The following is a 26,086-nucleotide window of genomic DNA, read 5'->3' as shown; positions in this document are numbered from 1 at the left end:
GAAAAACAAACACGTATTCATGTTCCCCTGTCTCCACGAAGACCAAAAAACCATGACTTTTGCAGATCTGAAGTTTCCTTGCGGAGATAGCCCATGCTATATCTTGCATTTGTTAGGAAAAACTGCTTATAGCATGAAAAGTGCCCATTGCAGATAGAGCTCAAATTCGCAAAACAAACACATATTCCTGTGCCCCTGCCTCCCCGAAGACCAAAAAACCATGACTTTCGCAGATCTGAAGTTTCCTTGCGGAGATAGCCCATGAAATATCTTGCATTTGTTAGGAAAAACTGCTTATAGTATGAAAAGTGCCCATTGCAGAAAAAGCTCAAATTCGAAAAACAAACACATATTCCTGTTCCCCTGCCTCCCCGAAGATCAAAAAACCATGACTTTTGCAGATCTGAAGTTTCCTTGCAGAGATAGCCCATGCTATGTCTTGCATTTGTTAGGAAAAACTGCTTAGAGCATGAAAAGTGCCCATTGCAGAAAGAGCTCAAATTCGAAAAACAAACACGTATTCATGTTCCCCCGGCTCACTGAACACCAAAAAACCATGAGTTTTGCAGATCTGAAGTTTCCTTGCGGAGATAGCCCATGATATATCTTGCATTTGTTAGGAAAAACTGCTTATAGCATGAAAAGTGCCCATTGCAGATAGAGCTCAAATTCGCAAAACAAACACATATTCCTGTTCCCCTGCCTCCCCGAAGACCAAAAAACCATGACTTTTGCAGATGTGAAGTTTCCTTGCGGAGATAGCCCATGCTATATCTTGCATTTGTTAGGAAAAACTGCTTAGAGCATGAAAAGTGCCCAATGCAGAAAGAGCTCAAATTCGAAAAACAAACACGTATTCATGTTCCCCCGGCTCACTGAACACCAAAAAACCATGACTTTTGCAGATCTGAAGTTTCCTTGCGGAGATAGCCCATGCTATATCTTGCATTTGTTAGGAAAAACTGCTTAGAGCATGAAAAGTGCCCATTGCAGAAAGAGCTCAAATTCGAAAAACAAACACGTATTCATGTTCCCTTGTCTCCCCGAAGACCAAAAAACCATGACTTTTGCAGATGTGAAGTTTCCTTGCGGAGATAGCCCATGCTATATCTTGCATTTGTTAGGAAAAACTGCTTATAGTATGAAAAGTGCCCATTGCAGAAAAAGCTCAAATTCGAAAAACAAACACATATTCCTGTTCCCCTGCCTCCCCGAAGACCAAAAAACCATGACTTTTGCAGATGTGAAGTTTCCTTGCGGAGATAGCCCATGCTATATCTTGCATTTGTTAGGAAAAACTGCTTAGAGCATGAAAAGTGCCCATTGCAGAAAGAGCTCAAATTCGAAAAACAAACACGTATTCATGTTCCCTTGTCTCCCCGAAGACCAAAAAACCATGACTTTTGCAGATGTGAAGTTTCCTTGCGGAGATAGCCCATGCTATATCTTGCATTTGTTAGGAAAAACTGCTTAGAGCATGAAAAGTGCCCATTGCAGAAAGAGCTCAAATTCGAAAAACAAACACGTATTCATGTTCCCCTGTCTCCCCAAAGACCAAAAAACCATGACTTTTGCAGATCTGAAGTTTCCTTGCGGAGATAGCCCATGCTATATCTTGCATTTGTTAGGAAAAACTGCTTATAGCATGAAAAGTGCCCATTGCAGATAGAGCTCAAATTCGCAAAACAAACACATATTCCTGTGCCCCTGCCTCCCCGAAGACCAAAAAACCATGACTTTTGCAGATCTGAAGTTTCCTTGCGGAGATAGCCCATGCTATATCTTGCATTTGTTAGGAAAAACTGCTTATAGTATGAAAAGTGCCCATTGCAGAAAAAGCTCAAATTCGAAAAACAAACACATATTCCTGTTCCCCTGCCTCCCCGAAGATCAAAAAACCATGACTTTTGCAGATCTGAAGTTTCCTTGCAGAGATAGCCCATGCTATGTCTTGCATTTGTTAGGAAAAACTGCTTAGAGCATGAAAAGTGCCCATTGCAGAAAGAGCTCAAATTCGAAAAACAAACACGTATTCATGTTCCCCCGGCTCACTGAACACCAAAAAACCATGAGTTTTGCAGATCTGAAGTTTCCTTGCGGAGATAGCCCATGATATATCTTGCATTTGTTAGGAAAAACTGCTTATAGCATGAAAAGTGCCCATTGCAGATAGAGCTCAAATTCGCAAAACAAACACATATTCCTGTTCCCCTGCCTCCCCGAAGACCAAAAAACCATGACTTTTGCAGATGTGAAGTTTCCTTGCGGAGATAGCCCATGCTATATCTTGCATTTGTTAGGAAAAACTGCTTAGAGCATGAAAAGTGCCCAATGCAGAAAGAGCTCAAATTCGAAAAACAAACACGTATTCATGTTCCCCCGGCTCACTGAACACCAAAAAACCATGACTTTTGCAGATCTGAAGTTTCCTTGCGGAGATAGCCCTGTTATATCTTGCATTTGTTAGGAAAAACTGCTTATAGTATGGAAAGTGCCCATTGCAGAAAGAGCTCAAATTCGAAAAACAGACACATATTCCTGTTCCCCTGCCTCCCCGAAGATCAAAAAACCATGACTTTTGCAGATGTGAAGTTTCCTTGCAGAGATAGCCCATGCTATATCTTGCATTTGTTAGGAAAAACTGCTTAGAGCATGAAAAGTGCCCATTGCAGAAAGAGCTCAAATTCGAAAAACAAACACGTATTCATGTTCCCCCGGCTCACTGAACACCAAAAAACCATGAGTTTTGCAGATCTGAAGTTTCCTTGTGGAGATAGCCCATGTTATATCTTGCATTTGTTAGGAAAAACTGCTTAGAGCATGAAAAGTGCCCAATGCAGATAGAGCTCAAATTCGCAAAACAAACACATATTCATGTTCCCCTGCCTCCCCGAAGACCAAAAAACCATGACTTTTGCAGATCTGAAGTTTCCTTGCGGAGATAGCCCATGCTATATCTTGCATTTGTTAGGAAAAACTGCTTATAGCATGAAAAGTGCCCATTGCAGATAGAGCTCAAATTCGAAAAACAAACACATATTCCTGTTCCCCTGCCTCCCCGAAGACCAAAAAACCATGACTTTTGCAGATGTGAAGTTTCCTTGCGGAGATAGCCCATGCTATATCTTGCATTTGTTAGGAAAAACTGCTTATATTATGAAAAGTGCCCATTGCAGAAAAAGCTCAAATTCGAAAAACAAACACATATTCCTGTTCCCCTGCCTCCCCGAAGACCAAAAAACCATGAGTTTTGCAGATCTGAAGTTTCCTTGCGGAGATAGCCCATGCTATATCTTGCATTTGTTAGGAAAAACTGCTTAGAGCATGAAAAGTGCCCATTGCAGATAGAGCTCAAATTCGCAAAACAAACACATATTCCTGTTCCCCTGCCTCCCCGAAGACCAAAAAACCATGACTTTTGCAGATCTGAAGTTTCCTTGCAGAGATAGCCCATGCTATATCTTGCATTTGTTAGGAAAAACTGCTTAGAGCATGAAAAGTGCCCATTGCAGAAAGAGCTCAAATTCGAAAAACAAACACGTATTCATGTTCCCCCGGCTCACTGAACACCAAAAAACCATGAGTTTTGCAGATCTGAAGTTTCCTTGTGGAGATAGCCCATGTTATATCTTGCATTTGTTAGGAAAAACTGCTTATAGCATGAAAAGTGCCCATTGCAGATAGAGATCAAATTCGCAAAACAAACACATATTCATGTTCCCCTGTCTCCCCGAAGACCAAAAAACCATGACTTTTGCAGATCTGAAGTTTCCTTGCGGAGATAGCCCATGCTATATCTTGCATTTGTTAGGAAAAACTGCTTATAGCATGAAAAGTGCCCATTGCAGATAGAGCTCAAATTCGCAAAACAAACACATATTCCTGTTCCCCTGCCTCCCCGAAGACCAAAAAATCATGACTTTTGCAGATCTGAAGTTTCCTTGCGGAGATAGCCCATGCTATATCTTGCATTTGTTAGGAAAAACTGCTTATAGTATGAAAAGTGCCCATTGCAGAAAAAGCTCAAATTCAAAAAACAAACACATATTCCTGTTCCCCTGCCTCCCCGAAGACCAAAAAACCATGACTTTTGCAGATGTGAAGTTTCCTTGCGGAGATAGCCCATGCTATATCTTGCATTTGTTAGGAAAAACTGCTTAGAGCATGAAAAGTGCCCATTGCAGAAGGAGCTCAAATTCGAAAAACAAACACGTATTCATGTTCCCTTGTCTCCCCGAAGACCAAAAAACCATGACTTTTGCAGATCTGAAGTTTCCTTGCGGAGATAGCCCATGCTATATCTTGCATTTGTTAGGAAAAACTGCTTATAGCATGAAAAGTGCCCATTGCAGAAAAAGCTCAAATTCGAAAAACAAACACATATTCCTGTTCCCCTGCCTCCCCGAAGACCAAAAAACCATGAGTTTTGCAGATCTGAAGTTTCCTTGCGGAGATAGCCCATGCTATATCTTGCATTTGTTAGGAAAAACTGCTTAGAGCATGAAAAGTGCCCATTGCAGATAGAGCTCAAATTCGCAAAACAAACACATATTCCTGTTCCCCTGCCTCCCCGAAGACCAAAAAACCATGACTTTTGCAGATCTGAAGTTTCCTTGCGGAGATAGCCCATGCTATATCTTGCATTTGTTAGGAAAAACTGCTTATAGCATGAAAAGTGCCCATTGCAGATAGAGCTCAAATTCGAAAAACAAACACATATTCCTGTTCCCCTGCCTCCCCGAAGACCAAAAAACCATGACTTTTGCAGATGTGAAGTTTCCTTGCGGAGATAGCCCATGCTATATCTTGCATTTGTTAGGAAAAACTGCTTATATTATGAAAAGTGCCCATTGCAGAAAAAGCTCAAATTCGAAAAACAAACACATATTCCTGTTCCCCTGCCTCCCCGAAGACCAAAAAACCATGACTTTTGCAGATGTGAAGTTTCCTTGCGGAGATAGCCCATGCTATATCTTGCATTTGTTAGGAAAAACTGCTTAGAGCATGAAAAGTGCCCATTGCAGAAAGAGCTCAAATTCGAAAAACAAACACGTATTCATGTTCCCTTGTCTCCCCGAAGACCAAAAAACCATGACTTTTGCAGATCTGAAGTTTCCTTGCGGAGATAGCCCATGCTATATCTTGCATTTGTTAGGAAAAACTGCTTATAGCATGAAAAGTGCCCATTGCAGATAGAGCTCAAATTCGCAAAACAAACACATATTCCTGTTCCCCTGCCTCCCCGAAGACCAAAAAACCATGACTTTTGCAGATCTGAAGTTTCCTTGCGGAGATAGCCCATGCTATATCTTGCATTTGTTAGGAAAAACTGCTTATAGCATGAAAAGTGCCCATTGCAGATAGAGCTCAAATTCGCAAAACAAACACATATTCCTGTTCCCCTGCCTCCCCGAAGACCAAAAAACCATGAGTTTTGCAGATCTGAAGTTTCCTTGCGGAGATAGCCCATGATATATCTTGCATTTGTTAGGAAAAACTGCTTATAGCATGAAAAGTGCCCATTGCAGAAAAAGCTCAAATTCGAAAAACAAACACATATTCCTGTTCCCCTGCCTCCCCGAAGACCAAAAAACCATGAGTTTTGCAGATCTGAAGTTTCCTTGCGGAGATAGCCCATGCTATATCTTGCATTTGTTAGGAAAAACTGCTTAGAGCATGAAAAGTGCCCATTGCAGATAGAGCTCAAATTCGCAAAACAAACACATATTCCTGTTCCCCTGCCTCCCCGAAGACCAAAAAACCATGACTTTTGCAGATCTGAAGTTTCCTTGCAGAGATAGCCCATGCTATATCTTGCATTTGTTAGGAAAAACTGCTTAGAGCATGAAAAGTGCCCATTGCAGAAAGAGCTCAAATTCGAAAAACAAACACGTATTCATGTTCCCCCGGCTCACTGAACACCAAAAAACCATGAGTTTTGCAGATCTGAAGTTTCCTTGTGGAGATAGCCCATGTTATATCTTGCATTTGTTAGGAAAAACTGCTTATAGCATGAAAAGTGCCCATTGCAGATAGAGATCAAATTCGCAAAACAAACACATATTCATGTTCCCCTGTCTCCCCGAAGACCAAAAAACCATGACTTTTGCAGATCTGAAGTTTCCTTGCGGAGATAGCCCATGCTATATCTTGCATTTGTTAGGAAAAACTGCTTATAGCATGAAAAGTGCCCATTGCAGATAGAGCTCAAATTCGCAAAACAAACACATATTCCTGTTCCCCTGCCTCCCCGAAGACCAAAAAATCATGACTTTTGCAGATCTGAAGTTTCCTTGCGGAGATAGCCCATGCTATATCTTGCATTTGTTAGGAAAAACTGCTTATAGTATGAAAAGTGCCCATTGCAGAAAAAGCTCAAATTCAAAAAACAAACACATATTCCTGTTCCCCTGCCTCCCCGAAGACCAAAAAACCATGACTTTTGCAGATGTGAAGTTTCCTTGCGGAGATAGCCCATGCTATATCTTGCATTTGTTAGGAAAAACTGCTTAGAGCATGAAAAGTGCCCATTGCAGAAAGAGCTCAAATTCGAAAAACAAACACGTATTCATGTTCCCTTGTCTCCCCGAAGACCAAAAAACCATGACTTTTGCAGATCTGAAGTTTCCTTGCGGAGATAGCCCATGCTATATCTTGCATTTGTTAGGAAAAACTGCTTATAGCATGAAAAGTGCCCATTGCAGAAAAAGCTCAAATTCGAAAAACAAACACATATTCCTGTTCCCCTGCCTCCCCGAAGACCAAAAAACCATGAGTTTTGCAGATCTGAAGTTTCCTTGCGGAGATAGCCCATGCTATATCTTGCATTTGTTAGGAAAAACTGCTTAGAGCATGAAAAGTGCCCATTGCAGATAGAGCTCAAATTCGCAAAACAAACACATATTCCTGTTCCCCTGCCTCCCCGAAGACCAAAAAACCATGACTTTTGCAGATCTGAAGTTTCCTTGCAGAGATAGCCAATGCTATATCTTGCATTTGTTAGGAAAAACTGCTTAGAGCATGAAAAGTGCCCATTGCAGAAAGAGCTCAAATTCGAAAAACAAACACGTATTCATGTTCCCCCGGCTCACTGAACACCAAAAAACCATGAGTTTTGCAGATCTGAAGTTTCCTTGTGGAGATAGCCCATGTTATATCTTGCATTTGTTAGGAAAAACTGCTTATAGCATGAAAAGTGCCCATTGCAGATAGAGCTCAAATTCGCAAAACAAACACATATTCATGTTCCCCTGTCTCCCCGAAGACCAAAAAACCATGACTTTTGCAGATCTGAAGTTTCCTTGCGGAGATAGCCCATGCTGTATCTTGCATTTGTTAGGAAAAACTGCTTATAGCATGAAAAGTGCCCATTGCAGATAGAGCTCAAATTCGCAAAACAAACACATATTCCTGTTCCCCTGCCTCCCCGAAGACCAAAAAACCATGACTTTTGCAGATCTGAAGTTTCCTTGCGGAGATAGCCCATGCTATATCTTGCATTTGTTAGGAAAAACTGCTTATAGTATGAAAAGTGCCCATTGCAGAAAAAGCTCAAATTCGAAAAACAAACACATATTCCTGTTCCCCTGCCTCCCCGAAGACCAAAAAACCATGACCTTTGCAGATGTGAAGTTTCCTTGCGGAGATAGCCCATGCTATATCTTGCATTTGTTAGGAAAAACTGCTTAGAGCATGAAAAGTGCCCATTGCAGAAAGAGCTCAAATTCGAAAAACAAACACGTATTCATGTTCCCTTGTCTCCCCGAAGACCAAAAAACCATGACTTTTGCAGATCTGAAGTTTCCTTGCGGAGATAGCCCATGCTATATCTTGCATTTGTTAGGAAAAACTGCTTATAGCATGAAAAGTGCCCATTGCAGATAGAGCTCAAATTCGCAAAACAAACACATATTCCTGTTCCCCTGCCTCCCCGAAGAGCAAAAAACCATGACTTTTGCAGATCTGAAGTTTCCTTGCGGAGATAGCCCATGCTATATCTTGCATTTGTTAGGAAAAACTGCTTATAGCATGAAAAGTGCCCATTGCAGAAAAAGCTCAAATTCGAAAAACAAACACATATTCCTGTTCCCCTGCCTCCCCGAAGACCAAAAAACCATGAGTTTTGCAGATCTGAAGTTTCCTTGCGGAGATAGCCCATGCTATATCTTGCATTTGTTAGGAAAAACTGCTTAGAGCATGAAAAGTGCCCATTGCAGATAGAGCTCAAATTCGCAAAACAAACACATATTCCTGTTCCCCTGCCTCCCCGAAGACCAAAAAACCATGACTTTTGCAGATCTGAAGTTTCCTTGCAGAGATAGCCCATGCTATATCTTGCATTTGTTAGGAAAAACTGCTTAGAGCATGAAAAGTGCCCATTGCAGAAAGAGCTCAAATTCGAAAAACAAACACGTATTCATGTTCCCCCGGCTCACTGAACACCAAAAAACCATGAGTTTTGCAGATCTGAAGTTTCCTTGTGGAGATAGCCCATGTTATATCTTGCATTTGTTAGGAAAAACTGCTTATAGCATGAAAAGTGCCCATTGCAGATAGAGATCAAATTCGCAAAACAAACACATATTCATGTTCCCCTGTCTCCCCGAAGACCAAAAAACCATGACTTTTGCAGATCTGAAGTTTCCTTGCGGAGATAGCCCATGCTATATCTTGCATTTGTTAGGAAAAACTGCTTATAGCATGAAAAGTGCCCATTGCAGATAGAGCTCAAATTCGCAAAACAAACACATATTCCTGTTCCCCTGCCTCCCCGAAGACCAAAAAACCATGACTTTTGCAGATCTGAAGTTTCCTTGCGGAGATAGCCCATGCTATATCTTGCATTTGTTAGGAAAAACTGCTTATAGTATGAAAAGTGCCCATTGCAGAAAAAGCTCAAATTCGAAAAACAAACACATATTCCTGTTCCCCTGCCTCCCCGAAGACCAAAAAACCATGACCTTTGCAGATGTGAAGTTTCCTTGCGGAGATAGCCCATGCTATATCTTGCATTTGTTAGGAAAAACTGCTTAGAGCATGAAAAGTGCCCATTGCAGAAAGAGCTCAAATTCGAAAAACAAACACGTATTCATGTTCCCTTGTCTCCCCGAAGACCAAAAAACCATGACTTTTGCAGATCTGAAGTTTCCTTGCGGAGATAGCCCATGCTATATCTTGCATTTGTTAGGAAAAACTGCTTATAGCATGAAAAGTGCCCATTGCAGATAGAGCTCAAATTCGCAAAACAAACACATATTCCTGTTCCCCTGCCTCCCCGAAGACCAAAAAACCATGACTTTTGCAGATCTGAAGTTTCCTTGCGGAGATAGCCCATGCTATATCTTGCATTTGTTAGGAAAAACTGCTTATAGCATGAAAAGTGCCCATTGCAGAAAAAGCTCAAATTCGAAAAACAAACACATATTCCTGTTCCCCTGCCTCCCCGAAGACCAAAAAACCATGAGTTTTGCAGATCTGAAGTTTCCTTGCGGAGATAGCCCATGCTATATCTTGCATTTGTTAGGAAAAACTGCTTAGAGCATGAAAAGTGCCCATTGCAGATAGAGCTCAAATTCGCAAAACAAACACATATTCCTGTTCCCCTGCCTCCCCGAAGACCAAAAAACCATGACTTTTGCAGATCTGAAGTTTCCTTGCAGAGATAGCCCATGCTATATCTTGCATTTGTTAGGAAAAACTGCTTAGAGCATGAAAAGTGCCCATTGCAGAAAGAGCTCAAATTCGAAAAACAAACACGTATTCATGTTCCCCCGGCTCACTGAACACCAAAAAACCATGAGTTTTGCAGATCTGAAGTTTCCTTGTGGAGATAGCCCATGTTATATCTTGCATTTGTTAGGAAAAACTGCTTATAGCATGAAAAGTGCCCATTGCAGATAGAGATCAAATTCGCAAAACAAACACATATTCATGTTCCCCTGTCTCCCCGAAGACCAAAAAACCATGACTTTTGCAGATCTGAAGTTTCCTTGCGGAGATAGCCCATGCTATATCTTGCATTTGTTAGGAAAAACTGCTTATAGCATGAAAAGTGCCCATTGCAGATAGAGCTCAAATTCGCAAAACAAACACATATTCCTGTTCCCCTGCCTCCCCGAAGACCAAAAAACCATGACTTTTGCAGATCTGAAGTTTCCTTGCGGAGATAGCCCATGCTATATCTTGCATTTGTTAGGAAAAACTGCTTATAGTATGAAAAGTGCCCATTGCAGAAAAAGCTCAAATTCAAAAAACAAACACATATTCCTGTTCCCCTGCCTCCCCGAAGACCAAAAAACCATGACTTTTGCAGATGTGAAGTTTCCTTGCGGAGATAGCCCATGCTATATCTTGCATTTGTTAGGAAAAACTGCTTAGAGCATGAAAAGTGCCCATTGCAGAAAGAGCTCAAATTCAAAAAACAAACACGTATTCATGTTCCCTTGTCTCCCCGAAGACCAAAAAACCATGACTTTTGCAGATCTGAAGTTTCCTTGCGGAGATAGCCCATGCTATATCTTGCATTTGTTAGGAAAAACTGCTTATAGCATGAAAAGTGCCCATTGCAGAAAAAGCTCAAATTCGAAAAACAAACACATATTCCTGTTCCCCTGCCTCCCCGAAGACCAAAAAACCATGAGTTTTGCAGATCTGAAGTTTCCTTGCGGAGATAGCCCATGCTATATCTTGCATTTGTTAGGAAAAACTGCTTAGAGCATGAAAAGTGCCCATTGCAGATAGAGCTCAAATTCGCAAAACAAACACATATTCCTGTTCCCCTGCCTCCCCGAAGACCAAAAAACCATGACTTTTGCAGATCTGAAGTTTCCTTGCAGAGATAGCCCATGCTATATCTTGCATTTGTTAGGAAAAACTGCTTAGAGCATGAAAAGTGCCCATTGCAGAAAGAGCTCAAATTCGAAAAACAAACACGTATTCATGTTCCCCCGGCTCACTGAACACCAAAAAACCATGAGTTTTGCAGATCTGAAGTTTCCTTGTGGAGATAGCCCATGTTATATCTTGCAATTGTTAGGAAAAACTGCTTATAGCATGAAAAGTGCCCATTGCAGATAGAGCTCAAATTCGCAAAACAAACACATATTCATGTTCCCCTGTCTCCCCGAAGACCAAAAAACCATGACTTTTGCAGATCTGAAGTTTCCTTGCGGAGATAGCCCATGCTGTATCTTGCATTTGTTAGGAAAAACTGCTTATAGCATGAAAAGTGCCCATTGCAGATAGAGCTCAAATTCGCAAAACAAACACATATTCCTGTTCCCCTGCCTCCCCGAAGACCAAAAAACCATGACTTTTGCAGATCTGAAGTTTCCTTGCGGAGATAGCCCATGCTATATCTTGCATTTGTTAGGAAAAACTGCTTATAGTATGAAAAGTGCCCATTGCAGAAAAAGCTCAAATTCGAAAAACAAACACATATTCCTGTTCCCCTGCCTCCCCGAAGACCAAAAAACCATGACCTTTGCAGATGTGAAGTTTCCTTGCGGAGATAGCCCATGCTATATCTTGCATTTGTTAGGAAAAACTGCTTAGAGCATGAAAAGTGCCCATTGCAGAAAGAGCTCAAATTCGAAAAACAAACACGTATTCATGTTCCCTTGTCTCCCCGAAGACCAAAAAACCATGACTTTTGCAGATCTGAAGTTTCCTTGCGGAGATAGCCCATGCTATATCTTGCATTTGTTAGGAAAAACTGCTTATAGCATGAAAAGTGCCCATTGCAGATAGAGCTCAAATTCGCAAAACAAACACATATTCCTGTTCCCCTGCCTCCCCGAAGACCAAAAAACCATGAGTTTTGCAGATCTGAAGTTTCCTTGCGGAGATAGCCCATGCTATATCTTGCATTTGTTAGGAAAAACTGCTTAGAGCATGAAAAGTGCCCATTGCAGAAAGAGCTCAAATTCGAAAAACAAACACGTATTCATGTTCCCCCGGCTCAATGAACACCAAAAAACCATGAGTTTTGCAGATCTGAAGTTTCCTTGCGGAGATAGCCCATGATATATCTTGCATTTGTTAGGAAAAACTGCTTATAGTATGAAAAGTGCCCATTTCACAAAGAGCTCAAATTCAAAAAACAAACACATATTCCTGTTCCCCTGCCTCCCCGAAGACCAAAAAACCATGACTTTTGCAGATGTGAAGTTTCCTTGCGGAGATAGCCCATGCTATATCTTGCATTTGTTAGGAAAAACTGCTTAGAGCATGAAAAGTGCCCATTGCAGAAAGAGCTCAAATTCGAAAAACAAACACGTATTCATGTTCCCCCGGCTCACTGAACACCAAAAAACCATGACTTTTGCAGATCTGAAGTTTCCTTGCGGAGATAGCCCATGTTATATCTTGCATTTGTTAGGAAAAACTGCTTAGAGCATGAAAAGTGCCCATTGCAGAAAGAGCTCAAATTCGAAAAACAAACACGTATTCATGTTCCCCTGCCTCCCCGAAGACGAAAAAACCATGACTTTTGCAGATCTGAAGTTTCCTTGCGGAGATAGCCCATGATATATCTTGCATTTGTTAGGAAAAACTGCTTATAGCATGAAAAGTCCCCATTGCAGATAGAGCTCAAATTCACAAAACAAACACATATTCCTGTTCCCCTGCCTCCCCGAAGACCAAAAAACCATGACCTTTGCAGATCTGAAGTTTCCTTGCGGAGATAGCCCATGCTATATCTTGCATTTGTTAGGAAAAACTGCTTATAGTATGAAAAGTGCCCATTGCAGATAGAGCTCAAATTCGCAAAACAAACACATATTCCTGTTCCCCTGCCTCCCCGAAGACCAAAAAACCATGACTTTTGCAGATGTGAAGTTTCCTTGCGGAGATAGCCCATGCTATATCTTGCATTTGTTTGGAAAAACTGCTTAGAGCATGAAAAGTGCCCATTGCAGAAAGAGCTCAAATTCGAAAAACAAACACGTATTCATGTTCCCCCGGCTCACTGAACACCAAAAAACCATGACTTTTGCAGATCTGAAGTTTCCTTGCGGAGATAGCCCATGTTATATCTTGCATTTGTTAGGAAAAACTGCTTAGAGCATGAAGAGTGCCCTTTGCAGAAAGAGCTAAAATTCGAAAAACAAACACGTATTCATGTTCCCCCGGCTCACTGAACACCAAAAAACCATGACTTTTGCAGATCTGAAATTTCCTTGCGGAGATAGCCCATGCTATATCTTGCATTTGTTAGGAAAAACTGCTTATAGTATGAAAAGTGCCCATTGCAGAAAAAGCTCAAATTCGAAAAACAAACACATATTCCTGTTCCCCTGCCTCCCCGAAGACCAAAAAACCATGACTTTTGCAGATGTGAAATTTCCTTGAGGAGATAGCCCATGCTATATCTTGCATTTGTTAGGAAAAACTGCTTAGAGCATGAAAAGTGCCCATTGCAGAAAGAGCTCAAATTCGAAAAACAAACACGTATTCATGTTCCCTTGTCTCCCCGAAGACCAAAAAACCATGACTTCTGCAGATGTGAAGTTTCCTTGCGGAGGTAGCCCATGCTATATCTTGCATTTGTTAGGAAAAACTGCTTAGAGAATGAAAAGTGCCCATTGCAGAAAGAGCTCAAATTCGAAAAACAAACAAGTATTCATGTTCCCCCGGCTCAATGAACACCAAAAAACCATGAGTTTTGCAGATCTGAAGTTTCCTTGCGGAGATAGCCCATGATATATCTTGCATTTGTTAGGAAAAACTGCTTATAATATGAAAAGTGCCCATTTCACAAAGAGCTCAAATTCAAAAAACAAACACATATTCCTGTTCCCCTGCCTCCCCGAAGACCAAAAAACCATGACCTTTGCAGATCTGAAGTTTCCTTGCGGAGATAGCCCATGCTATATCTTGCATTTGTTTGGAAAAACTGCTTAGAGCATGAAAAGTGCCCATTGCAGAAAGAGCTCAAATTCGAAAAACAAACACATATTCCTGTTCCCCTGCCTCCCCGAAGACCAAAAAACCGTGACTTTTGCAGATCTGAAGTTTCCTTGCGGAGATAGCCCATGCTATATCTTGCATTTGTTAGGAAAAACTGTTTATAGTATGAAAAGTGCCCATTGCAGAAAAAGCTCAAATTCGAAAAACAAACACATATTCCTGTTCCCCTGCCTCCCCGAAGACCAAAAAACCATGACTTTTGCAGATGTGAAGTTTCCTTGCGGAGATAGCCCATGCGATATCTTGCATTTGTTAGGAAAAACTGCTTAGAGCATGAAAAGTGCCCATTGCAGAAAGAGCTCAAATTCGAAAAACAAACACGTATTCATGTTCCCTTGTCTCCCCGAAGACCAAAAAACCATGACTTTTGCAGATGTGAAGTTTCCTTGCGGAGATAGTCCATGCTATATCTTGCATTTGTTAGGAAAAACTGCTTAGAGCATGAAAAGTGCCCATTGCAGAAAGAGCTCAAATTCGAAAAACAAACACGTATTCATGTTCCCCTGTCTCCCCGAAGACCAAAAAACCATGACTTTTGCAGATCTGAAGTTTCCTTGCGGAGATAGCCCATGCTATATCTTGCATTTGTTAGGAAAAACTGCTTATAGCATGAAAAGTGCCCATTGCAGATAGAGCTCAAATTCGCAAAACAAACACATATTCCTGTGCCCCTGCCTCCCCGAAGACCAAAAAACCATGACTTTTGCAGATGTGAAGTTTCCTTGCGGAGATAGCCCATGCTATATCTTGCATTTGTTAGGAAAAACTGCTTATAGTATGAAAAGTGCCCATTGCAGAAAAAGCTCAAATTCGAAAAACAAACACATATTCCTGTTCCCCTGCCTCCCCGAAGATCAAAAAACCATGACTTTTGCAGATCTGAAGTTTCCTTGCAGAGATAGCCCATGCTATGTCTTGCATTTGTTAGGAAAAACTGCTTAGAGCATGAAAAGTGCCCATTGCAGAAAGAGCTCAAATTCGAAAAACAAACACGTATTCATGTTCCCCCGGCTCACTGAACACCAAAAAACCATGAGTTTTGCAGATCTGAAGTTTCCTTGCGGAGATAGCCCATGATATATCTTGCATTTGTTAGGAAAAACTGCTTATAGCATGAAAAGTGCCCATTGCAGATAGAGCTCAAATTCGCAAAACAAACACATATTCCTGTTCCCCTGCCTCCCCGAAGACCAAAAAACCATGACTTTTGCAGATGTGAAGTTTCCTTGCGGAGATAGCCCATGCTATATCTTGCATTTGTTAGGAAAAACTGCTTAGAGCATGAAAAGTGCCCAATGCAGAAAGAGCTCAAATTCGAAAAACAAACACGTATTCATGTTCCCCCGGCTCACTGAACACCAAAAAACCATGACTTTTGCAGATCTGAAGTTTCCTTGCGGAGATAGCCCTGTTATATCTTGCATTTGTTAGGAAAAACTGCTTATAGTATGAAAAGTGCCCATTGCAGAAAGAGCTCAAATTCGAAAAACAGACACATATTCCTGTTCCCCTGCCTCCCCGAAGATCAAAAAACCATGACTTTTGCAGATGTGAAGTTTCCTTGCAGAGATAGCCCATGCTATATCTTGCATTTGTTAGGAAAAACTGCTTAGAGCATGAAAAGTGCCCATTGCAGAAAGAGCTCAAATTCGAAAAACAAACACGTATTCATGTTCCCCCGGCTCACTGAACACCAAAAAACCATGAGTTTTGCAGATCTGAAGTTTCCTTGTGGAGATAGCCCATGTTATATCTTGCATTTGTTAGGAAAAACTGCTTAGAGCATGAAAAGTGCCCAATGCAGATAGAGCTCAAATTCGCAAAACAAACACATATTCATGTTCCCCTGCCTCCCCGAAGACCAAAAAACCATGACTTTTGCAGATCTGAAGTTTCCTTGCGGAGATAGCCCATGCTATATCTTGCATTTGTTAGGAAAAACTGCTTATAGTATGAAAAGTGCCCATTGCAGAAAAAGCTCAAATTCGAAAAACAAACACATATTCCTGTTCCCCTGCCTCCCCGAAGACCAAAAAACCATGACTTTTGCAGATGTGAAGTTTCCTTGCGGAGATAGCCCATGCTATATCTTGCATTTGTTAGGAAAAACTGCTTATAGTATGAAAAGTGCCCATTGCAGAAAAAGCTCAAATTCGAAAAACAAACACATATTCCTGTTCCCCTGCCTCCCCGAAGACCAAAAAACCATGACTTTTGCAGATGTGAAGTTTCCTTGCGGAGATAGCCCATGCTATATCTTGCATTTGTTAGGAAAAACTGCTTAGAGCATGAAAAGTGCCCATTGCAGAAAGAGCTCAAATTCGAAAAACAAACACGTATTCATGTTCCCTTGTCTCCCCGAAGACCAAAAAACCATGACTTTTGCAGATCTGAAGTTTCCTTGCGGAGATAGCCCATGCTATATCTTGCATTTGTTAGGAAAAACTGCTTATAGCATGAAAAGTGCCCATTGCAGATAGAGCTCAAATTCGCAAAACAAACACATATTCCTGTTCCCCTGCCTCCCCGAAGACCAAAAAACCATGACTTTTGCAGATCTGAAGTTTCCTTGCGGAGATAGCCCATGCTATATCTTGCATTTGTTAGGAAAAACTGCTTATAGCATGAAAAGTGCCCATTGCAGATAGAGCTCAAATTCGCAAAACAAACACATATTCCTGTTCCCCTGCCTCCCCGAAGACCAAAAAACCATGAGTTTTGCAGATCTGAAGTTTCCTTGCGGAGATAGCCCATGATATATCTTGCATTTGTTAGGAAAAACTGCTTATAGCATGAAAAGTGCCCATTGCAGAAAAAGCTCAAATTCGAAAAACAAACACATATTCCTGTTCCCCTGCCTCCCCGAAGACCAAAAAACCATGACTTTTGCAGATCTGAAGTTTCCTTGCAGAGATAGCCCATGCTATATCTTGCATTTGTTAGGAAAAACTGCTTAGAGCATGAAAAGTGCCCATTGCAGAAAGAGCTCAAATTCGAAAAACAAACACGTATTCATGTTCCCCCGGCTCACTGAACACCAAAAAACCATGAGTTTTGCAGATCTGAAGTTTCCTTGTGGAGATAGCCCATGTTATATCTTGCATTTGTTAGGAAAAACTGCTTATAGCATGAAAAGTGCCCATTGCAGATAGAGATCAAATTCGCAAAACAAACACATATTCATGTTCCCCTGTCTCCCCGAAGACCAAAAAACCATGACTTTTGCAGATCTGAAGTTTCCTTGCGGAGATAGCCCATGCTATATCTTGCATTTGTTAGGAAAAACTGCTTATAGCATGAAAAGTGCCCATTGCAGATAGAGCTCAAATTCGCAAAACAAACACATATTCCTGTTCCCCTGCCTCCCCGAAGACCAAAAAACCATGACTTTTGCAGATCTGAAGTTTCCTTGCGGAGATAGCCCATGCTATATCTTGCATTTGTTAGGAAAAACTGCTTATAGTATGAAAAGTGCCCATTGCAGAAAAAGCTCAAATTCAAAAAACAAACACATATTCCTGTTCCCCTGCCTCCCCGAAGACCAAAAAACCATGACTTTTGCAGATGTGAAGTTTCCTTGCGGAGATAGCCCATGCTATATATTGCATTTGTTAGGAAAAACTGCTTAGAGCATGAAAAGTGCCCATTGCAGAAAGAGCTCAAATTCGAAAAACAAACACGTATTCATGTTCCCCCGGCTCACTGAACACCAAAAAACCATGAGTTTTGCAGATCTGAAGTTTCCTTGTGGAGATAGCCCATGTTATATCTTGCATTTGTTAGGAAAAACTGCTTATAGCATGAAAAGTGCCCATTGCAGATAGAGCTCAAATTCGCAAAACAAACACATATTCATGTTCCCCTGTCTCCCCGAAGACCAAAAAACCATGACTTTTGCAGATCTGAAGTTTCCTTGCGGAGATAGCCCATGCTATATCTTGCATTTGTTAGGAAAAACTGCTTATAGCATGAAAAGTGCCCATTGCAGATAGAGCTCAAATTCGCAAAACAAACACATATTCCTGTTCCCCTGCCTCCCCGAAGACCAAAAAACCATGACTTTTGCAGATCTGAAGTTTCCTTGCGGAGATAGCCCATGCTATATCTTGCATTTGTTAGGAAAAACTGCTTATAGTATGAAAAGTGCCCATTGCAGAAAAAGCTCAAATTCGAAAAACAAACACATATTCCTGTTCCCCTGCCTCCCCGAAGACCAAAAAACCATGACTTTTGCAGATGTGAAGTTTCCTTGCGGAGATAGCCCATGCTATATCTTGCATTTGTTAGGAAAAACTGCTTATAGTATGAAAAGTGCCCATTGCAGAAAAAGCTCAAATTCGAAAAACAAACACATATTCCTGTTCCCCTGCCTCCCCGAAGACCAAAAAACCATGACTTTTGCAGATGTGAAGTTTCCTTGCGGAGATAGCCCATGCTATATCTTGCATTTGTTAGGAAAAACTGCTTAGAGCATGAAAAGTGCCCATTGCAGAAAGAGCTCAAATTCGAAAAACAAACACGTATTCATGTTCCCTTGTCTCCCCGAAGACCAAAAAACCATGACTTTTGCAGATCTGAAGTTTCCTTGCGGAGATAGCCCATGCTATATCTTGCATTTGTTAGGAAAAACTGCTTATAGCATGAAAAGTGCCCATTGCAGATAGAGCTCAAATTCGCAAAACAAACACATATTCCTGTTCCCCTGCCTCCCCGAAGACCAAAAAACCATGACTTTTGCAGATCTGAAGTTTCCTTGCGGAGATAGCCCATGCTATATCTTGCATTTGTTAGGAAAAACTGCTTATAGCATGAAAAGTGCCCATTGCAGATAGAGCTCAAATTCGCAAAACAAACACATATTCCTGTTCCCCTGCCTCCCCGAAGACCAAAAAACCATGAGTTTTGCAGATCTGAAGTTTCCTTGCGGAGATAGCCCATGATATATCTTGCATTTGTTAGGAAAAACTGCTTATAGCATGAAAAGTGCCCATTGCAGAAAAAGCTCAAATTCGAAAAACAAACACATATTCCTGTTCCCCTGCCTCCCCGAAGACCAAAAAACCATGACTTTTGCAGATCTGAAGTTTCCTTGCAGAGATAGCCCATGCTATATCTTGCATTTGTTAGGAAAAACTGCTTAGAGCATGAAAAGTGCCCATTGCAGAAAGAGCTCAAATTCGAAAAACAAACACGTATTCATGTTCCCTTGTCTCCCCGAAGACCAAAAAATCATGACTTTTGCAGATCTGAAGTTTCCTTGCGGAGATAGCCCATGCTATATCTTGCATTTGTTAGGAAAAACTGCTTATAGCATGAAAAGTGCCCATTGCAGATAGAGCTCAAATTCGCAAAACAAACACATATTCCTGTTCCCCTGCCTCCCCGAAGACCAAAAAACCATGACTTTTGCAGATCTGAAGTTTCCTTGCGGAGATAGCCCATGCTATATCTTGCATTTGTTAGGAAAAACTGCTTATAGCACGAAAAGTGCCCATTGCAGATAGAGCTCAAATTCGCAAAACAAACACATATTCCTGTTCCCCTGCCTCCCCGAAGACCAAAAAACCATGAGTTTTGCAGATCTGAAGTTTCCTTGCGGAGATAGCCCATGATATATCTTGCATTTGTTAGGAAAAACTGCTTATAGCATGAAAAGTGCCCATTGCAGAAAAAGCTCAAATTCGAAAAACAAACACATATTCCTGTTCCCCTGCCTCCCCGAAGACCAAAAAACCATGACTTTTGCAGATCTGAAGTTTCCTTGCAGAGATAGCCCATGCTATATCTTGCATTTGTTAGGAAAAACTGCTTAGAGCATGAAAAGTGCCCATTGCAGAAAGAGCTCAAATTCGAAAAACAAACACGTATTCATGTTCCCCCGGCTCACTGAACACCAAAAAACCATGACTTTTGCAGATCTGAAGTTTCCTTGTGGAGATAGCCCATGTTATATCTTGCATTTGTTAGGAAAAACTGCTTATAGCATGAAAAGTGCCCATTGCAGATAGAGATCAAATTCGCAAAACAAACACATATTCATGTTCCCCTGTCTCCCCGAAGACCAAAAAACCATGACTTTTGCAGATCTGAAGTTTCCTTGCGGAGATAGCCCATGCTATATCTTGCATTTGTTAGGAAAAACTGCTTATAGCATGAAAAGTGCCCATTGCAGATAGAGCTCAAATTCGCAAAACAAACACATATTCCTGTTCCCCTGCCTCCCCGAAGACCAAAAAACCATGACTTTTGCAGATCTGAAGTTTCCTTGCGGAGATAGCCCATGCTATATCTTGCATTTGTTAGGAAAAACTGCTTATAGTATGAAAAGTGCCCATTGCAGAAAAAACTCAAATTCAAAAAACAAACACATATTCCTGTTCCCCTGCCTCCCTGAAGACCAAAAAACCATGACTTTTGCAGATGTGAAGTTTCCTTGCGGAGATAGCCCATGCTATATCTTGCATTTGTTAGGAAAAACTGCTTAGAGCATGAAAAGTGCCCATTGCAGAAAGAGCTCAAATTCGAAAAACAAACACGTATTCATGTTCCCCCGGCTCACTGAACACCAAAAAACCATGAGTTTTGCAGATCTGAAGTTTCCTTGTGGAGATAGCCCATGTTATATCTTGCATTTGTTAGGAAAAACTGCTTATAGCATGAAAAGTGCCCATTGCAGATAGAGCTCAAATTCGCAAAACAAACACATATTCATGTTCCCCTGTCTCCCCGAAGACCAAAAAACCATGACTTTTGCAGATCTGAAGTTTCCTTGCGGAGATAGCCCATGCTATATCTTGCATTTGTTAGGAAAAACTGCTTATAGCATGAAAAGTGCCCATTGCAGATAGAGCTCAAATTCGCAAAACAAACACATATTCCTGTTCCCCTGCCTCCCCGAAGACCAAAAAACCATGACTTTTGCAGATCTGAAGTTTCCTTGCGGAGATAGCCCATGCTATATCTTGCATTTGTTAGGAAAAACTGCTTATAGTATGAAAAGTGCCCATTGCAGAAAAAGCTCAAATTCGAAAAACAAACACATATTCCTGTTCCCCTGCCTCCCCGAAGACCAAAAAACCATGACTTTTGCAGATGTGAAGTTTCCTTGCGGAGATAGCCCATGCTATATCTTGCATTTGTTAGGAAAAACTGCTTAGAGCATGAAAAGTGCCCATTGCAGAAAGAGCTCAAATTCGAAAAACAAACACGTATTCATGTTCCCTTGTCTCCCCGAAGACCAAAAAACCATGACTTTTGCAGATCTGAAGTTTCCTTGCAGAGATAGCCCATGCTATATCTTGCATTTGTTAGGAAAAACTGCTTATAGCATGAAAAGTGCCCATTGCAGATAGAGCTCAAATTCGCAAAACAAACACATATTCCTGTTCCCCTGCCTCCCCGAAGACCAAAAAACCATGACTTTTGCAGATCTGAAGTTTCCTTGCGGAGATAGCCCATGCTATATCTTGCATTTGTTAAGAAAAACTGCTTATAGCATGAAAAGTGCCCATTGCAGATAGAGCTCAAATTCGCAAAACAAACACATATTCCTGTTCCCCTGCCTCCCCGAAGACCAAAAAACCATGAGTTTTGCAGATCTGAAGTTTCCTTGCGGAGATAGCCCATGCTATATCTTGCATTTGTTAGGAAAAACTGCTTAGAGCATGAAAAGTGCCCATTGCAGATAGAGCTCAAATTCGCAAAACAAACACATATTCCTGTTCCCCTGCCTCCCCGAAGACCAAAAAACCATGACTTTTGCAGATCTGAAGTTTCCTTGCAGAGATAGCCCATGCTATATCTTGCATTTGTTAGGAAAAACTGCTTAGAGCATGAAAAGTGCCCATTGCAGAAAGAGCTCAAATTCGAAAAACAAACACGTATTCATGTTCCCCCGGCTCACTGAACACCAAAAAACCATGAGTTTTGCAGATCTGAAGTTTCCTTGTGGAGATAGCCCATGTTATATCTTGCATTTGTTAGGAAAAACTGCTTATAGCATGAAAAGTGCCCATTGCAGATAGAGCTCAAATTCGCAAAACAAACACATATTCATGTTCCCCTGTCTCCCCGAAGACCAAAAAACCATGACTTTTGCAGATCTGAAGTTTCCTTGCGGAGATAGCCCATGCTATATCTTGCATTTGTTAGGAAAAACTGCTTATAGCATGAAAAGTGCCCATTGCAGATAGAGCTCAAATTCGCAAAACAAACACATATTCCTGTTCCCCTGCCTCCCCGAAGACCAAAAAACCATGACTTTTGCAGATCTGAAGTTTCCTTGCGGAGATAGCCCATGCTATATCTTGCATTTGTTAGGAAAAACTGCTTATAGTATGAAAAGTGCCCATTGCAGAAAAAGCTCAAATTCGAAAAACAAACACATATTCCTGTTCCCCTGCCTCCCCGAAGACCAAAAAACCATGACTTTTGCAGATGTGAAGTTTCCTTGCGGAGATAGCCCATGCTATATCTTGCATTTGTTAGGAAAAACTGCTTAGAGCATGAAAAGTGCCCATTGCAGAAAGAGCTCAAATTCGAAAAACAAACACGTATTCATGTTCCCTTGTCTCCCCGAAGACCAAAAAACCATGACTTTTGCAGATCTGAAGTTTCCTTGCAGAGATAGCCCATGCTATATCTTGCATTTGTTAGGAAAAACTGCTTATAGCATGAAAAGTGCCCATTGCAGATAGAGCTCAAATTCGCAAAACAAACACATATTCCTGTTCCCCTGCCTCCCCGAAGACCAAAAAACCATGACTTTTGCAGATCTGAAGTTTCCTTGCGGAGATAGCCCATGCTATATCTTGCATTTGTTAAGAAAAACTGCTTATAGCATGAAAAGTGCCCATTGCAGATAGAGCTCAAATTCGCAAAACAAACACATATTCCTGTTCCCCTGCCTCCCCGAAGACCAAAAAACCATGAGTTTTGCAGATCTGAAGTTTCCTTGCGGAGATAGCCCATGCTATATCTTGCATTTGTTAGGAAAAACTGCTTAGAGCATGAAAAGTGCCCATTGCAGATAGAGCTCAAATTCGCAAAACAAACACATATTCCTGTTCCCCTGCCTCCCCGAAGACCAAAAAACCATGACTTTTGCAGATCTGAAGTTTCCTTGCAGAGATAGCCCATGCTATATCTTGCATTTGTTAGGAAAAACTGCTTAGAGCATGAAAAGTGCCCATTGCAGAAAGAGCTCAAATTCGAAAAACAAACACGTATTCATGTTCCCCCGGCTCACTGAACACCAAAAAACCATGAGTTTTGCAGATCTGAAGTTTCCTTGTGGAGATAGCCCATGTTATATCTTGCATTTGTTAGGAAAAACTGCTTATAGCATGAAAAGTGCCCATTGCAGATAGAGCTCAAATTCGCAAAACAAACACATATTCCTGTTCCCCTGCCTCCCCGAAGACCAAAAAACCATGACTTTTGCAGATCTGAAGTTTCCTTGCGGAGATAGCCCATGCTATATCTTGCATTTGTTAGGAAAAACTGCTTATAGTATGAAAAGTGCCCATTGCAGAAAAAGCTCAAATTCGAAAAACAAACACATATTCCTGTTCCCCTGCCTCCCCGAAGACCAAAAAACCATGACTTTTGCAGATGTGAAGTTTCCTTGCGGAGATAGCCCATGCTATATCTTGCATTTGTTAGGAAAAACTGCTTAGAGCATGAAAAGTGCCCATTGCAGAAAGAGCTCAAATTCGAAAAACAAACACGTATTCATGTTCCCTTGTCTCCCCGAAGACCAAAAAACCATGACTTTTGCAGATCTGAAGTTTCCTTGCAGAGATAGCCCATGCTATATCTTGCATTTGTTAGGAAAAACTGCTTATAGCATGAAAAGTGCCCATTGCAGATAGAGCTCAAATTCGCAAAACAAACACATATTCCTGTTCCCCTGCCTCCCCGAAGACCAAAAAACCATGACTTTTGCAGATCTGAAGTTTCCTTGCGGAGATAGCCCATGCTATATCTTGCATTTGTTAAGAAAAACTGCTTATAGCATGAAAAGTGCCCATTGCAGATAGAGCTCAAATTCGCAAAACAAACACATATTCCTGTTCCCCTGCCTCCCCGAAGACCAAAAAACCATGAGTTTTGCAGATCTGAAGTTTCCTTGCGGAGATAGCCCATGATATATCTTGCATTTGTTAGGAAAAACTGCTTATAGTATGAAAATGCCCATTGCAGAAAAAGCTCAAATTCGAAAAACAAACACATATTCCTGTTCCCCTGCCTCCCCGAAGACCAAAAAACCATGACTTTTGCAGATGTGAAGTTTCCTTGCGGAGATAGCCCATGCTATATCTTGCATTTGTTAGGAAAAACTGCTTAGAGCATGAAAAGTGCCCATTGCAGATAGAGCTCAAATTCGCAAAACAAACACATATTCCTGTTCCCCTGCCTCCCCGAAGACCAAAAAACCATGACTTTTGCAGATCTGAAGTTTCCTTGCGGAGATAGCCCATGCTATATCTTGCATTTGTTAGGAAAAACTGCTTATAGCATGAAAAGTGCCCATTGCAGATAGAGCTCAAATTCGCAAAACAAACACATATTCCTGTTCCCCTGCCTCCCCGAAGACAAAAAAACCATGACTTTTGCAGATCTGAAGTTTCCTTGCGGAGATAGCCCATGCTATATCTTGCATTTGTTAGGAAAAACTGCTTACAGTATGAAAAGTGCCCATTGCAGAAAAAGCTCAAATTCGAAAAACAAACACATATTCCTGTTCCCCTGCCTCCCGAAGACCAAAAAACCATGACTTTTGCAGATGTATAGTTTCCTTGCGGAGGTAGACCATGCTATATCTTGCATTTGTTAGGAAAAACTGCTTATAGTATGAAAAGTGCCCATTGCAGAAAGAGCTCAAATTCGAAAAACAAACACATATTCCTGTTCCCCTGCCTCCCCGAAGATCAAAAAACCATGACTTTTGCAGATCTGAAGTTTCCTTGCAGAGATAGCCCATGCTATATCTTGCATTTGTTAGGAAAAACTGCTTAGAGCATGAAAAGTGCCCATTGCAGAAAGAGCTCAAATTCGAAAAACAAACACGTATTCATGTTCCCCCGGCTCAATGAACACCAAAAAACCATGAGTTTTGCAGATCTGAAGTTTCCTTGCGGAGATAGCCCATGATATATCTTGCATTTGTTAGGAAAAACTGCTTATAGTATGAAAAGTGCCCATTTCACAAAGAGCTCAAATTCAAAAAACAAACACATATTCCTGTTCCCCTGCCTCCCCGAAGACCAAAAAACCATGACTTTTGCAGATGTGAAGTTTCCTTGCGGAGATAGCCCATGCTATATCTTGCATTTGTTAGGAAAAACTGCTTAGAGCATGAAAAGTGCCCATTGCAGAAAGAGCTCAAATTCGAAAAACAAACACGTATTCATGTTCCCCTGCCTCCCCGAAGACGAAAAAACCATGACTTTTGCAGATCTGAAGTTTCCTTGCGGAGATAGCCCATGATATATCTTGCATTTGTTAGGAAAAACTGCTTATAGCATGAAAAGTCCCCATTGCAGATAGAGCTCAAATTCACAAAACAAACACATATTCCTGTTCCCCTGCCTCCCCGAAGACCAAAAAACCATGACCTTTGCAGATCTGAAGTTTCCTTGCGGAGATAGCCCATGCTATATCTTGCATTTGTTAGGAAAAACTGCTTATAGTATGAAAAGTGCCCATTGCAGATAGAGCTCAAATTCGCAAAACAAACACATATTCCTGTTCCCCTGCCTCCCCGAAGACCAAAAAACCATGACTTTTGCAGATGTGAAGTTTCCTTGCGGAGATAGCCCATGCTATATCTTGCATTTGTTTGGAAAAACTGCTTAGAGCATGAAAAGTGCCCATTGCAGAAAGAGCTCAAATTCGAAAAACAAACACGTATTCATGTTCCCCCGGCTCACTGAACACCAAAAAACCATGACTTTTGCAGATCTGAAGTTTCCTTGCGGAGATAGCCCATGTTATATCTTGCATTTGTTAGGAAAAACTGCTTAGAGCATGAAGAGTGCCCTTTGCAGAAAGAGCTAAAATTCGAAAAACAAACACGTATTCATGTTCCCCCGGCTCACTGAACACCAAAAAA

Source organism: Vipera berus, assembly GCF_964194415.1.
Source record: "Vipera berus genome assembly, contig: HAP1_SCAFFOLD_27, whole genome shotgun sequence".
Lineage (NCBI taxonomy): Eukaryota > Metazoa > Chordata > Lepidosauria > Squamata > Viperidae > Vipera > Vipera berus.
This window is presented reverse-complemented; position numbering follows the sequence as displayed.